This window comes from Terrapene carolina, unplaced genomic scaffold (assembly GCF_002925995.2).
Source record: "Terrapene carolina triunguis isolate 2854851 unplaced genomic scaffold, T_m_triunguis-2.0 Scaffold96, whole genome shotgun sequence".
NCBI lineage: Eukaryota > Metazoa > Chordata > Testudines > Emydidae > Terrapene > Terrapene triunguis.
Window position 1 is genome coordinate 77,689,490 of NW_020664447.1, and position 15,536 is coordinate 77,705,025.

General features: G+C 40.7%; 1 protein-coding gene across 4 annotated transcripts in view; it reads right to left on the reverse strand.

Annotated features, from left to right (window-relative positions):
* Positions 1 to 15,536, reverse strand: part of BCL11B (BAF chromatin remodeling complex subunit BCL11B) — a 96,900-nt gene that overhangs the window by 52,402 nt on the left and 28,962 nt on the right. The gene's annotated exons all lie outside the window — the stretch shown is intronic.

Sequence of the window (15,536 nt, forward strand, 5' to 3'; positions counted from 1 at the left end):
AATCCTCTCCTGCTTCTCTGGAAACCCTCTCTTCTCCAGGCACTAGTCAGAAAGGAGCCTATGACTTAAAAAAGAAAATATAAATCTTAAAATATGTGTATACACACACATACCTATGCACAAATGCACATGCAGACTCACACACACACACAATATTGTAAATCAGCACAATTCCACTGAAGTCAATGGAACTACACAAATGTATTTCAACAGAAGATCTGGCACTATATGTTTATTTAAAGCCATGACTTTTATTTAATTACTCAACAAGGAGTTGTAACTAATCCAGGGTAGCTTCTAAATAAAGCTATGTGGTGCAGTGGTCACCGTTCAAAAGCTGGCATTTGCCAACAATTACCTCATAGTGGTACCTCGGAAACCACAGGTTTTCCCCTACATTTAGATCAGGAAATAAGTGTGTTAATTGTGGGGTATCTTTTGGCAAACGCTGTTGCTATTTTGTTTTAATGGTGACAACTCTGTCTGTGCATGCATGTGCGTGCATAAACATATACAAACCTGGGCATCAAGAACTATTTTGCCATAAGCCCTATGACATTAGAAGCAGCATGTTATAATGCATCCTCTCCATCTCAAGAGTCCCAGTTCGAAAACTATGGCTACATGTTGATCTGACAGTTACACATGTGAGGCAAATAGGGATACTTCATCCTTGGCACAGCATCCAGAGCGTTAGTCTGCAAGGACTGCATTTGATTTTGTCGTTTATCTTAAATGGCTAAGAGACCACCAGTGCAAAACATTTGTGTGAAGCTTTTGCCAAAACCACAAGTGAAGAATCTAAATTCCCTGTGTAAATACTTGAGCTCCAAGCATCAAGGATAAAATTTGTGCTCTTTTGCAAGGACTGCTTTTAAATAGAAGCCATCTCTGTGGCTCATGGGGCATTTTTTTTTGAACTGTTTGATCTCACTGCAAATGCTTCAAAAACAGGTAAAGATAACCATTAACTGGACTGTATCTGTACTACATTCTGAGTATGACTGTGTGCCAGGCAAAAAGAAACAGATGTCAGATGTATACATATAGAGGTCACTTCATTGTAATTTTAAAGTACAATAATAAGAGAAGTATTTTTATAGAGCAATAAAGACCTAAGAATGGGGGAAGGCATCCTAAAGCTATTGAATAATTGCACTTTTATTTTTAAAAAATAGTATAATGAATTAGGTTGGCACTCTGCTGGCTTGGTTCAGCCACCTGGTTACTGGGGAACTTGTGTGTTGTGGGAAGAGTTGTGAGTTTGATATCTGAGTACACATGGTGGCTATTGGGCATTAATATTCAAAATTATACAGCAACCAGTGTCAGATCTCCAACTAGCCATGTGCGGCACCACAATGTTTGCACCATAATGTTTCTAAGAGACAGACTGGGACATACAGAAGGAGTACAGGTCTCGTGTACTCCAGTCACTTACACCTTTCAACAGAACCAAAGCATACAATGGAGTCTAGGGGTGGCCAAAGTTCTGCCTAGGGGCCTACAGAATTCTATACTACCTGTGGGTGAACTTAGCTTTAATACGGAGGTGAGGCCTGCAAGGAGCACAGATCCCAGCATGCAGCATGACCCAAATATCGGGATCAAAATGAAGCACAGTAGTCTTTCCTAAAATCTCAATGGACCACAACTCTCTGTTCAGGTTCAGGGTGGCTGCAAGCTGCTCCATTTAGCCACAGCCCTCAGGATCATAAAAAGATGCAATACAGCCCTCAGGTCCAAATTCTAGTCCAAGGTGTCCTGCTCTAGTCAGGGAACGAAACGAAGTATCAAAAAGGACACTCCTAACAGGGGAAAAGGCAAAAGTGGGGCAAAGAGCAGGAAAAGAAGGGAGAAGCAATAAACAATAAAACACAACCCTGGCAGGTCTTAAATGCCACAACCGCATGGATTGGTGCTGTGAGAGAGGAAAACTCCCAGGGCTTACATACCAGCACAAGGCCATGCCTTCCTCTGTCAGCAGTTACAGACCCGGTGCCTTCTTTTTTCTCATTTCTCCCTTCATTTTTAATAACTTTCTGACGCATCTGAGGGTCAGACAAGGTGGCACCTTGGCAAATGCAAAGTGCCTGGAAAATAAACTCGCAGAGAAACCTCATCCACTGGGTTCAAGGGAAGTGGCCAGAGAAAATTAGGGCATTTTTTTAAACAAACAGAGCTTCCTTCTGGTTGTACAAATTGCAGCGCTGGTGCCCAGCAGCACCCCAATAAGGGTGTGTACATTAAGGATGTGTCTGGGTTTTGCACATCCAACCCATTTTCAGTGGGTACCAGGCAGCCCTAGCCCAAAGAGTGTTTTAAAGATGAAAACAAAGGTAGGGTAACTCCTCATCAGTTTAACTACTTTAAGTATAGACATATGCAAGAAAAGCAGAAATCTGCCCTTTTAAGACAGTGATGTGAGATACTGATCATTCTCAACTCAGCCACAAGTTACGGGTCTCGATGCAGGAATCACTGGCTTGAATTCTATGGCCAGTGTTATCCAGGAGCTCAGACTGGATGATCAAAATGGTCCCTTCTGGCCTTAAAAATCTATGAACTCCCTCCTAATTCAAAAGATCAGATACTCAGCATTTACCCATTCTCTACTTCAGCAAATCTCCCAGAGATAAATTCTGCTCCCAATCACACTACTATAATTCTGGAGTAGCCCCAATGAATGGCTTGGAGTTACTCTGGATTGACACCAGCGTAACTAAGAGCTAGAACTGTCTCATTCATCACAGCAAGATTATGCCAGAATAGGGACAGAGTGGAAACAAAGTAAAGACGTCCAGAATGGCCCAATCACACTAACGTGTAGGTTTGCAGGCTCTGGGACTAAAATTTGACAAGTGCCCAGTCCATAACTGGCCTGTCAAACTGTGTCCATGCTTCTTCACATCCAAGTTTTGTACACATAAAAAACTCAAACCAGGATGAGGAAATCACATTTACACATGAAAATCAGATACTCAGAAATCTAGACGCCCAGCCTGCACAGTCTGGGCTCAAGGAAGCCTGGATGTAAAGAAAAGGTGGGTGCAATTTTAGAAGCTACTTTAGAAAAATTGATCTAATTGTTTTAGTGTATTTTATATCTATCTATCTATATGATAGATAGATAGATAGATAGATAGATAGATAGATAGATAGATAGATGTTTGAGGCCTAGATATTTGAAGCCTAATTCTCCTCTGCAGTCAGTATGGGAGAATCACTCACCTGCACTGCAGATCTCTATTGCATATTTTCTACTCATTCTGCATGTGTAGCTCCCATTGATGTCAATGGGAGTTTTGCAGGTAGAATAGTGTGAAGCAGGCCTAGAGAGATCACAGTCTGGATAAAAGATGTCCGATCCATATGGGAGAGGAGACATTTTTCCTTACACTTTAAAAAGGCTCTATATTGCATATACATCACAGCATTTTTGTTCCCCACTATTTTTACACTTACAAAGAAGAATTACTACAGATAATTTTCCCAGGTATCTGGCTGGTGCGTCTTGCCCACATGTTCAGGGTTTAACTGATCACCATATTTGGGGTGAGGAAGGAATTTTCCCCAAGGTCAGATTGGCAGAGACCCTGGAGGGTTTTCGCCTTCCTTTGCAGCATGGGGCAGGTTTAAATTAGTGTAAGTGGTGGATTCTCTGTAACTTCAAGTTTTTTTATCATGATTTGAGGATTTCAGTAACTCAGCCAGAGGTTAGGGGTCTATTACAGGAGCGGGCGGTTGAGGTTCTGTGGCCTGCCATGTGCAGGAAGTCAGACTAGATAATCATGATGGTCCCTTCTGACCTTTGAGTCTAAGAAATTAAGATAAATTAAATATAATCCCCCAAAATTGAAATGAGTGTAAGGATCTTGCTGACAATGATAAAACCCTGGAAAGTCACAATCCAAGCATAAATGTTATCCTTTCATTGTCCTTCTCACCTTGCCTAGGCATGGCTGGACATACTGTATTGTATATGAAAAAAAAACAATCCTCTCAGACACATCTACAGAACAGTACCTAAGCACAACAGAGTGATACAAGGGTGGAATTGTAGCCTACCCTTGGAACGTAATGTATCAGAGTTTTTAAGACAGACACCAGATTAAGAGAGATCTTGTTTTATGTATTATATTGTGACCAATGTGCATGTATATATGTGTGTATTTTTGTATTCCTTTCTCGGTGTATTGTGTTTGCCTGTATGTGTGTGTGTGTGTGTACATTTGTTTAAGCCTCTCTTCCAAGTGCGTGCGTGCCTTTGTATGTACATACTTGCTTCTCTGCCCACGTGTCCAGGTAGACAGCTAGATAGGCAGACAGACAGATTCAGTTACATTATATAAAATAGCTCTTAAAATAATGGCAGATGTCAGTCCCAAGCAGGAAATTCAGGCTATAGGTTGCAAACCCATCCTTGCACCATCCCATTGTGTTCAGGTACACTCCTGCAGCTATTTCTGAGAAGTCTGGTATTCTGTATTTACCGTGCTGCAGCCATGAGCCAGACACATCCGACAGCGCAATGAGCATCTATTTGATAATCTCTCCCGCTGATCTGAAAGCCTTTCCTAAAACGAATTGTTTCATCTATGTTACATATTACAATACGAACCTTTTCCACCTACTATTATAATCTCTTCACCATGGATTTTCTCTCTCACACACATACACACACACAGAGATGTCAAAGACAGGCACACATATGCATAGTGGCACACACACAGGCATAGGGACACACACAGGCACACGGAAGCAAGCACACACACACCGAGTACGTACAGTACTGAGTTTTTCATAGAGGCTCTAACCTTTTTCAGTGGTAACACACATACCATGGCATGTACACACAGAGAGGCAAATACCCCTTTCTCACACACACAGAGGAGCATATGCAGATACACACATAAAACATGTACATGCATGCGTGCACACACACACACACACACACACACAGAGGCATGATCACACACAAACACTCAGAGGTACGGACACCCCAGTGATGACACCTTACAACCCAAAGCGCACACAACTATTTGTGATTTTTCAGACTCACACACTGCCTGATTTATATTGTTCTTTCTCCAGCTAAACTTTATCTACAAATATGAAATGCAATGTTGTAAGGAAGGGGTGTTCTGCTTGGCGTTTCGGTTTTTTTTTTTTGGCAAACGAGGCTTCCCTTTGAATAGATATGTTTCTTTATCCCAAGGATTCCAACTGATAATGCATAAATGAGTCATAGAAGAACTGCGACGTTGTGAGCATGAAGAAGAAAGAGTGTGAGTGAGGGACACTGGCACAGAAACTTGACAGTACCCTAACTCCCCCTCTTTCTCTCCCCCCCCCATGCCAAGACATTAATTCTCACAAGTCGGAGAAAATTACTATGCATGAATGCAAAAAGCATGATCAGGAGTAATTAACATGGCTTCATATGCAAATTTTATTAATGCAGAAGTACAAAGTCATTATGCAAATGAAACTTACGTCAACTCTCTTGACAAATATTCATCTCTAAAGCTCAAGTTTCTCCCTTCTAATTTTTTTTTTATTTTATTTTTTTAGGTAAAACAGAAAAAAGTGACGAGGACTGTTTGACAAGTTTGCAAAGTTGTTTTTCAACCAGAGAAATTTATTCTTGCACTGTTGATATTTTTTTGTTGTTGTTGTTGGCAGGTACACGACAGCTCATAGAGAAGGGAAGGGGAGAGGTGGGGGGCAGGGGGAGGGAGAAAGCTACCAGCAGCAGGCAGCCAATCAAAACGCCAGCGGCTGTAATGAGCGCGATTGATGACTGTTTGGCTTTACTGCAGGGTAATGAACTAGAATCCAGTCTGAGGAGGAAAAAAATATGAATATTCATGAAGCTGTGCTCCTGCCTTTGATGATTAAAGAAATTTTTAATATTCAAATAAGCGCTTGCCAAGTGATTAACAAAGAACAAGCACGCAGGAATATGGAAATGGAGCTGTGGAAGATTTGGGAGTCACAGTCTGTGCAGCAAAGACAGCACAAAATTTCATAAACAAGATAGGCAGATAACCCAATTCAAATTCAAGCAAATAAAGAAAAAAAATCAAATCCAGTTTCTTTTCATTGGTTCAACATTGTACCAGCCACTTTATTTTAAATTATAAGGGGGAAAACAACTATATAGTAAGACTGGGGGGGGAGAAATAGCCCCATAATTAAATGTACTGTTTGCTTATTAAGTGCGAGTCATTTTTGTCAAACCTACCCTGGAAAAGGTTGGGAGTTTCCTGGTTACAAATTGAAAAGAAAATACAGAATAACTCCCCTGTCTGTTCTGGGGCATTGCTTTTTAGGTGTCTGTTGTTGCATAGTTCTCAGCACCTACAAAAATGTTGAAAGCCCTCAACGTATTGTATGTGACTCAGGCAGGAGTCGAGGGTGCTTTGCACTAAGCAGACCAAGCCCTGTAGTAGTATGTGTGGTCCCTACGCTACAAAGTCCATCCTTGGATGTGGCCATAGTCTGGAAACAAAAAAACGTACCAGGTAAGGAGTAGTGCGCATCCTTGGGAGCCCGGTGGCAAAGAGGAGTTCAAGAACGTCCCAATCAACTGATTAGTTGGTAGGAAATGTGCATGCAACATTCTCCAAGTGAGAAAGGGACTCCCCTCCCGACAGGGTTTCTGAACAATGCTACAAAAATCCAGCAGTTTTACAAAATGTCTGGTAAGTTCAGGCTCTCACACTTTAATAGCTCCACTAAGGATTCACACTGAAGCACATAACAGCAGTATTAGCTGCCAAAATCATTTTGCAGTTAAAATACATCTAATTAACAGCAGACAACATCCACTGTTTTGAAATTTCCAATACCAGATAAGTTGAGTGCCACCTTAACTGAGCACCAGATAGCTGAGCTCTAACTGCTGCTCAAGGGACCAAGGCATGTAGGTCATCATTCCGTGGGTCTCTCTTAAGACAGCGGAAATCGGACTCACCTTCTTTGTTATTAGATCCCAGGGCTGCACAGGACTGTTTGGCTTTTCTGCAGATTTTTACAATCTGGTTAATTATTCCCATATTTTAAAATCTAAAAAACATATTCTAGGAATCATTAAAGAATTATCTGATTTCTTCAGAATGTATCATTTCAATGCTATTTTTTTTAAAAAGAACAAGGATGAAGCCACAAATTGCATAAAATCGCCACAGACGAAGCCTTTCTAAAAAGGCAGAATGGATCTGATGGGATTTTCTCCCATAGCTGATCCATTTTTAGAAAGACAAAAAAATATCTATTATTTAAGCACTGTAAAGGGGAAAAAAGCCTAAATGTAAATAAAGTTAAGATTAAACATCATCATTCAGGAAATGCAAAGTTATAGCTGAGACTTTGTCTTCTGAACAATGCCAAGCTCTTCCTAACATGCCCTGTTGTGTCTAAGCATTTGTAGGAGTCTGAAGTATTACGTTACATAACATATATGCTGCAGTGGTTAAGCACAACAGAGCTGGTTAGAAAGAGTGAATGTGACCTCAGCTTTATACTTCCTGACTTTTGTTAGTTTATGTCAGATCCTTAACACAATGTAAACATTGTCTTTTGTCTATGCAATTCCTTGGTTTTGTTTTAATAGTAGTATTTTTTTAAAAAATGCCATGGAAGCAACTAACAGCTCACACAATCAGTTCCTTTGCAGCTCTGTCTTTGGAGATTTTATGCTCTATCATAAGAACACATATTTATATGTAAGGTAAAGATTTACTTAAGCTGTCTTTAAAAGGCATCCTATTTACTCACTTCTAGACAGAAAATGATCTTTCAGTGGATCAGCTGAATACACATTCAGTACAAGGAGTCAAAGTGAAAAGTATGAGGGTCACGTTTTTATAAATCACTCTCTAAATTTAAGGGCCCCAAATTCTGCATGCAAGTTGTAGGGTCCTAGTAGTAGTCAGATGCTATAATAAAATAAATAATAATAATAGTAATACAAATAATAATAATAATAATAAACAACTTTAATTTCACTAATGCCTTCCATACAGGGCTCTGGAAGCACTTTACAAACATAAATAAACTGAGCTTAAAACACCCCACGTGAGGTTTACTAAAGGCCTAAATATCCGTTTTGTGCATGCAATTCCTCTTTGTGAGTACATCTCTTATGTTTTTGATCATCCATATAATTGTGTGTCCTATTTTGGGTTTTCATGTTTAAAGAGTAGGATGAGGATATTTTTACTTACCCGACAAACCATCTGAATTTTCACAGATGACCCCTAATATCCCTGAAGATTGCTTATCGAGTGCCAAACCCTGCCCTTTAGAAGACAGGTATGTTCATTTTTATTTGTCCCACTATTTGGCAACAACTGATGTCACAGTGAGTATTTTGTATGCCACTCATCAGTATCCATATAAAACACACTCTGGATCTCATGCAGGGGCTCCTGTTACCTGGTCAATAGACCTGGCTAGAGAACCAGGTCGAAGACTTTACATTCTACTTTGTCTACCCACAGCTGGGTCACTGAACCAAACCTGCTCGTTTATCTTTGTTATTTTTTTAATCACTCACAGTTAAAATGCAAAATAATTAAGAAATATTTGCTATTTTAAATTCCCCCCCCCCATTAAATGTATGAAAAGAATTACTCACCAAAACCCAAAGCTATTATGGTCCAAATTAAACCATGCTCTCTCCTCCTCAAGACAAAAGTGTTTGCATCATTGGTAGCTGCCTACATTTCTATAAGGGTGTATTAAATATCAGGGAGTGACAGGAGGAAGGGAAGGGAGGGTAAGTGAGGGCAGAATCAGGCCTAAAGTGTCTAGCATTAACAAACAGGACATCTAAACCATTTCTCATTTGAGCTAGTGTGGTCTAGTAAAGCAAGCATTGGACTGGGAGTCAGGATAGTGGGGATCTACTCCCAGTTCTACCACTAACCTCCTGTGACCTTGGGCAAGTCACTTCACCTCTCTCTGCTTCTGTTTCCCCTCCCATCCTTTGTCTGTCTTGTCTATTCAGACTGTAACCTCTTCAGGGTCTCTTACTACGTGCACGTACAGTGTCTAGCACAATGGCGCCCTGATCTCAGCTGGCGCCTCTAGGTGCTACTGAAATAAAGTAATAAATAATAATAATCACTCCGATTGTGGAAGTTTTTAAAAAAAAAAAAAAATACAGGATTGACAATAAACAGTGCATGAATTTTCCCCTGATTTCATTCCCCGGCTCTCATAATTAAATCCTGAGGAGTTTCAATGGTTATACAAATCCTTGTGGGGATTTACATTTTTAGTCCTGAATATTCAGCAAATATTCTTGATATAATCATAATTAAAACATATAATCACCCCAATAGGTGATCAGAGCAATTTAACAGATCCTTGAATTAATGGAGGGAATTAGGGGGGTGAAATCAGGGCTGCATGTGGGCAAAGATACACACACACACGATAGATAGATAGATAGATAGATCTTATTTTAAGATGCAAAAATGAAGGGAAATGAGTAAGCAGGGCAGGAACCTGGACTAACCAGTGGTCAATTATGCTGACCATTTGGCTTCTGAACTTCTCCATTTGGAACCAAATTTTGTTCTCAACTGCTCATATTTCAATGCACACAAGCATCCTCATGCAGAATTTGGCCCTTAGAGAAGAAAGCAGAAGGAATTTGCGGCTTGGACAAGTTCCTCCCCCCAACTGCCCCTAAATTTGTCCCCATACCATTCTCCTCACCCCTTTTTTCCTTTCTCCTCTACCCCCCTCTTTTTCATCTGTCCCCCACAAATCACCCCTCACCAATGAAAAAACCTGGTGGCAGAATTAGACTGTAGTGGAGCTTAAGCAGCTCTCTGGTCTCAAAAGTGGTTTTCTTATTATGGTGAATCTCAGGAGACCTAAGGAATGAGAAATGTGGTGGTGTGAAACGCACAGAGAGCGCGAGACCAAGGAGAAAGGAAGGCTGGAGAGAGAAGGGAGAGGCGAAGAGAGGACCAACAAAAGAATAAAGGGAATGAACAAGAGCAGAAAGTTATGGTAGTCTGTCTCTTTTTTCTGTCCCCTCCTCCTTTCTTTTCCTTCTTTTTGTCTTAAAAGAAACCAAGGGAATGTAATGTTTTACCCTTTGATGCAATGTTAAAGCCAAGAATGGGCATAAATGAAATGGAAATGTTAAGGTGCTCATGGCTGAGATGGAACTTTCTGCTCTGAATGGGATGTAAATCAATGAAGTGCTGTTTGTCAGAGGCTACAGACTTTTTGAAACACTAGCTCTGAGAGCTGCCCCTATTCAGCTCAGCAGCTGTTAACTCTGAAGACTAATGACAACCATTTAAATATCAACAATGTCAACTGTTTCACTGTTAACTCAAGAAAGTGGAGGGAGGATGATCAGCTCATATCACTGTATGCAGAGCACATGCACAAGAAGATCTGTGCTATCTTCTGTAAGGGATATCTACAGGGGCTGCAACTTAGCAGGGCTTGGTTTGTGAGCAAAGTTTGTGAGAGTACCACATATTTCTTTTTCCAGTCTCCTGCTGATAGTCTCCTGCTGATAGCAATGTTAACTTATCCAGTATTTATAATGTGAGCATTAAGCTATACGTTTTATAGCCCTTCTAGTCGTCAAAAATTGCATACACGTACAATGTGGATGAGTTAATTATACTACTAGCAATTTCACTTTTGCTTTTCCTGACTTTTTACATACAAATTTGTAACCACAATTTTCCCCCCGTGTATATAGTGCTATTCACAATCACCCTGACATTTCACATAAGCAAACTAAAACAGCAGAGTGGCAAGTAGTTAGGGGGGAAATATTCAATATAGATTTAAAAAATAAGGGTGGACTTTGATTTCTTTCCGGGGAGAAAACTCCACTAGTGAGGACTTAAAATGTGCCAAAGTTTGATACCTTGAATGTACAAATGAAGTGGGTAAAGTGACCAACAGCAAATTTGACACAATCCACAAAGCTATAAGAGTCCTGAGGATTTTAAAAGTCAAAAGCTTAATTCTCAATTCAATGGTCAGCCAACAAATCTGAATAAATAACAAAATGATTCATGAATAGAAAGTATTGATACATGAATAGAAAATTAACCAAGCAGATTGGTTTTGATTAGCCATCTAAGGTGGACAAAAAAAGCAGGAAAAGGGTATTATAGGAATTTTAAAAGGTGAAATAATTGAGGAATGAATCAAATTTTATTTGCAAAAGGAAGCCACGTGTTACAAATTTTGGACCCAATCCTGGTGTTATATAAATTAATCAATTATAGTTTTGCCCAGTGCTTCAATCAGAGCAGCAGCAGGCTCTTTAGGAATGTTGACTAGATGAAGACCGGATGATCAAATTCCATCTGGGAAGGTAAAAGACTAGCACAATCAAGAAACAACCCCTTGTTCCTCACAACCAGGGCAGAAGGATAACAGAAAATTCAGCCTCAAGAAAGCGAGAACCATTTGACCACAGGACATCCCGCTGTAATTATATTCTCTTTGGGCCTGATTCTACCTCATTTACTCATACTGAGTAGTATCTTACTCCGCAAGTAGTCTCACTGTGAGTACAGCCAAAGCAGGCCCTTTCTTAGTATGTCTGTCTGAAACTGAAGCCAAACTGATTTACTGAATCAAAAAGGATGTTTAAAAAAATAAAACCAAGTTGAGAACAAGACAGAAGTACTGCACCATCAGAGGGCAAGCAAAAGACAACCATTTTAGCCATGTTCAACATAAGGAAGTTATAGTCAATTCATCTTTATTATCCTAGTAAAATAAATGCCAGTGGATTTTTTTGTTTTGTTTTTGATGGAAGTGTCTATACACTCAAACTGGAGCTCACTGCTTTATATCACACTGTAACAAAATCTTTCTATGGCCTCTTAGGTTTCAAGCCAAATTTCTGAAATGTCACTCACTAAAAAAATTGAATCGCCCTGTAATTAGTTTCAACAAAGTAGTCCTTTTAACCCTGATTTTCTGGATGTAGATGGCATTTCAATATACATATTGTGAACCTTTCCTTAAAGGATGAGTGGGATCAAGACTGCGAAATCACAAACAGTGTTCTGATGTATCACTCAAAACAACTTCTTGATTTTTCTGTAATAGAATTCAATCCATTTTCCAGTCTTAGCAGGTGATCAGGCAAAATGTGTATGCATATCAGAACTGGTAAAACAAAGTAACACCTTAGAGCACTAATTTGATAAAGACTGTTATAACCCGTTAACACTAGTATCATTATTCCTTATGATTTAATATTCTACTGACTGGCTGTAAGAGAGGTTTCTGTTCTGCTGAGGTTTATACCACTGTTTAATGTAATTAAACAAACTGGCAGCAAAAGCCTCCATGGAAATATCATTTTGATCGCAGAGTATTCCCACCAGAAATTTAAAGGAATCATAACATACAAACTTTGATTCTGTTTTATTTTTCCTCCCGTTCTGAAACTGATCAGGCATTTCTGGACTTAGTAAAGCAAAGGAAGAAATTAATTTGGCTTCTCAGGACATGTGGTTGTTTACAGTAATAATCTATTGCGAATAATAAGCTCAGTTAAGGTGTAAGAACAAAGCCTGAGTTAACAGGCTCTGTGCAGGGAACTGAGTTGGGACTGGGGATATGGAATTCACCATCTCCCAGCAATGGACGGGGCACAGCCATTGACTTCAGCTTGCTCCCAGTATCACCCCTATTCTGCACCAACCTGTTCAGAGTTACTATGCAGCATGCACCAAAAGAATGTGCAGGAAATGGACGCCCCTCGGAGTGGCCACTCACCTTATGCTCTCACCCCAAAAAGCTCGCCAGGTAGAAAGGGCCTAAAAGGAGCCTCCACCCTGAGGTGAATATACAATGATGGATTTTTAGGTACGCCACAGAAATTCCTATTTTCGTCGAGGGCCTGATCCCTCTCCCACTGAAATCGAAGGTAAAATTTCCACAGGCTCCCATGGGGGAAGGGACAGACCCGTCCAGTGTGACCAAAGAATCTCATTTGAGGCCTTGGCAGGAAGGAAAGGAGTATTTTTCTAGTTTTTCAATCAAACTGAGGGTAGGTCTACACTTAACACAGCTGCACCACTGTAGTGCTTCAGTGAAGACACTATTACGCTGATGGGAGCGCTTCTCCCAACAGCGTAGTTAATCCACCATCCTTGAGAGGCAGTAGCTATGTTGACAGGAGAAGCTCTCCCGTCAATACAGCACTGTCTATACCAGGGTTAGGTCAGTATAACTGCATCGCTCGGGGGTGTGGATCTTTCACACCCCTGAACAACATAATTATACCAACATACGTTTTGTAGCAGAGACCTAGCCTAAGTAAACTCACAAGGGCGCTGACTCATGTGAAGCTCCCATTGGTTTCAACAGTAACTTTGCTGGCATAAAGGACTGCAGGATAATGCCCTACAGTTAAAATAATCTCAATTCCAAATCAGTGGGAGTTTTGCCTGCATCGATTATGCAGCATTGGGCCCACAGTCTGGAGACATAGGCATGTTTGGGCATCTCTACAGGACGTAGTTCACCGACTACAACGGAGCAGAGCCACGGATGAATATGGCCCTGTATGTCTTTGTGGAAAAGGGACTTTCCTTCCACTTCTAGGGTGTGAGGCCAGGCCCCATCCTGCAGTCTGTATGCAGGATGGGGCCTGTCAAAATCAGTGGGAGTGTTGCCTAAGTAAAGACAGACTGCAGGATCAAGCCTGCCATTTGGAATCCAAAAGGACATGGAATGGCAGTCCCCATCATAAACCTAACAGGCACAATAACAAAAAGAAAAACAACCCGCTTTCTTCACAACAGCAGGGCATTTGAGGAGAGGATGGAGTCAAAACTCAGTTAAAATAAAGGCTTAGTCACTTTTTCCTCACATCTGAGGGTATCTGGAGGAGAAAAAAACACTGAAATGATATCCATACCTATTCTGATGGGGGACAGGGAATGACTAAGAGAAGAGAAAAATGTCTGGTTCCTATTACTGCTATCTCCAGTCCTTCCTCCTTCACAATCACAAATAGTTTGCTTTTTAAAAAAAAAAAAAAGCTTCTGTAATATATCTTCTGATTTTCTTAAATTGATCTCACAAACTGCTAGTATCTAGTTACATCTCCCCATACTGCAGGTTTTAATACCCATATTCTACATCCTAATTTCTTTGGGCGGGAGGTAGCTCAGTGTCACTGGGGAAAAAAAAGTCACTGGGTTTTGCAATCCAGCAGCTTACTTGGCAGAGCAAACTGCTGGTTGGCATAATCCACTCCTTTGACAAAACTACTATTTCTGGGCACTCACTCAAAAACAGGTAGGAAGCAAATGCTGAGAAATAAGGAAGTAAAAACAGCCAATAGATTTTTCACTACCAAGAACGCCAAGAGTAAACATGATTTATTTAGCTGTGTTTAACGTGTCTCTTCTGCACTAGACTGCAGAAATCTGCTTGCATTTAAAGAAGGAAGGGAGGGGGGGCGGTTGTGGAGGAATAAAAAGGGAATCCATTACAGAGCTTCGCTAGTACTTTCTGAATTGTTCAGTCACACAGTTTTATTGAGTACAAGTATTTTCTAACCCAAAATATATTCATGTGTCAGAAGAAAGCAGCACTAATCTGCTGTTAATTAACAAGCTGCTGCTAACAAAAGATGAAGGACCCAATTCATACAAACAATATTTACGTGGGCGTCGCACGATTTTACCACAGATCTTTTCTTCTTTTTTTTTTCCTTTCTCCCTTAGCACGTGAATTGTGGGTATCTACAGTGCAGGAATCCTGACTCAAGCTTTGGACCAGTGTACGTGGTTGAGGTGAGAATCCCATCCTGCACCTGCTGAACTTAATGGCTAGATTCCCAATGTTTTCAATAGAAGCAGGATCTAGCCCACGGCTACAAGAAAAATTATTGTGTATGGGCAAAGTATTCCTTTTTTCTTTGACTGCAGAGGTGCCGAGTGAAAATTTACTTAGATCCTTATTCAATTACGTAGCAGCAACCATCTTTTGGCTTTGAGCCTACAGCAGCAACAATGCTGTGCCACTGAGAAGTGACACATCAAGCCCCCTCCAGCATTAACCCTATACATGTAACCAGCGGAGGGGCTGAAAGGGGAGGAAGGAGAGAAAGGGTCTTAAACTTCAGTCTGTGATTTCACCTGTGTTCACATGTGCTGGGGAGGTGTGTGTGTGGAGGGGGGAATGTTATGTTTTCACAATAACAGCACTAAAACCTGGAGGGATATGGTCTTGCTGCTCAAAATAGCAAAACATGCAGAGAGGTCTAGCAGTGTGAGCACAGAACTGAAGGCCAGGAACTCCGGAGGTCTAATCCTGTCTTTGACACCCACTGCCTTCTGTGGCTTTGGACATGTCACTTTCGGTATTGAGTACCTGCAGCTCCCACTGAATTTCACTCCATGTGGGGGCACCTCTGAACGTCAAGCCATTACCATCTTTCGGTCTCGTCTATAAAATGGGGATGCAAATATTTTCCTCACACAGGCATCATGATTTGTTGATGTTTC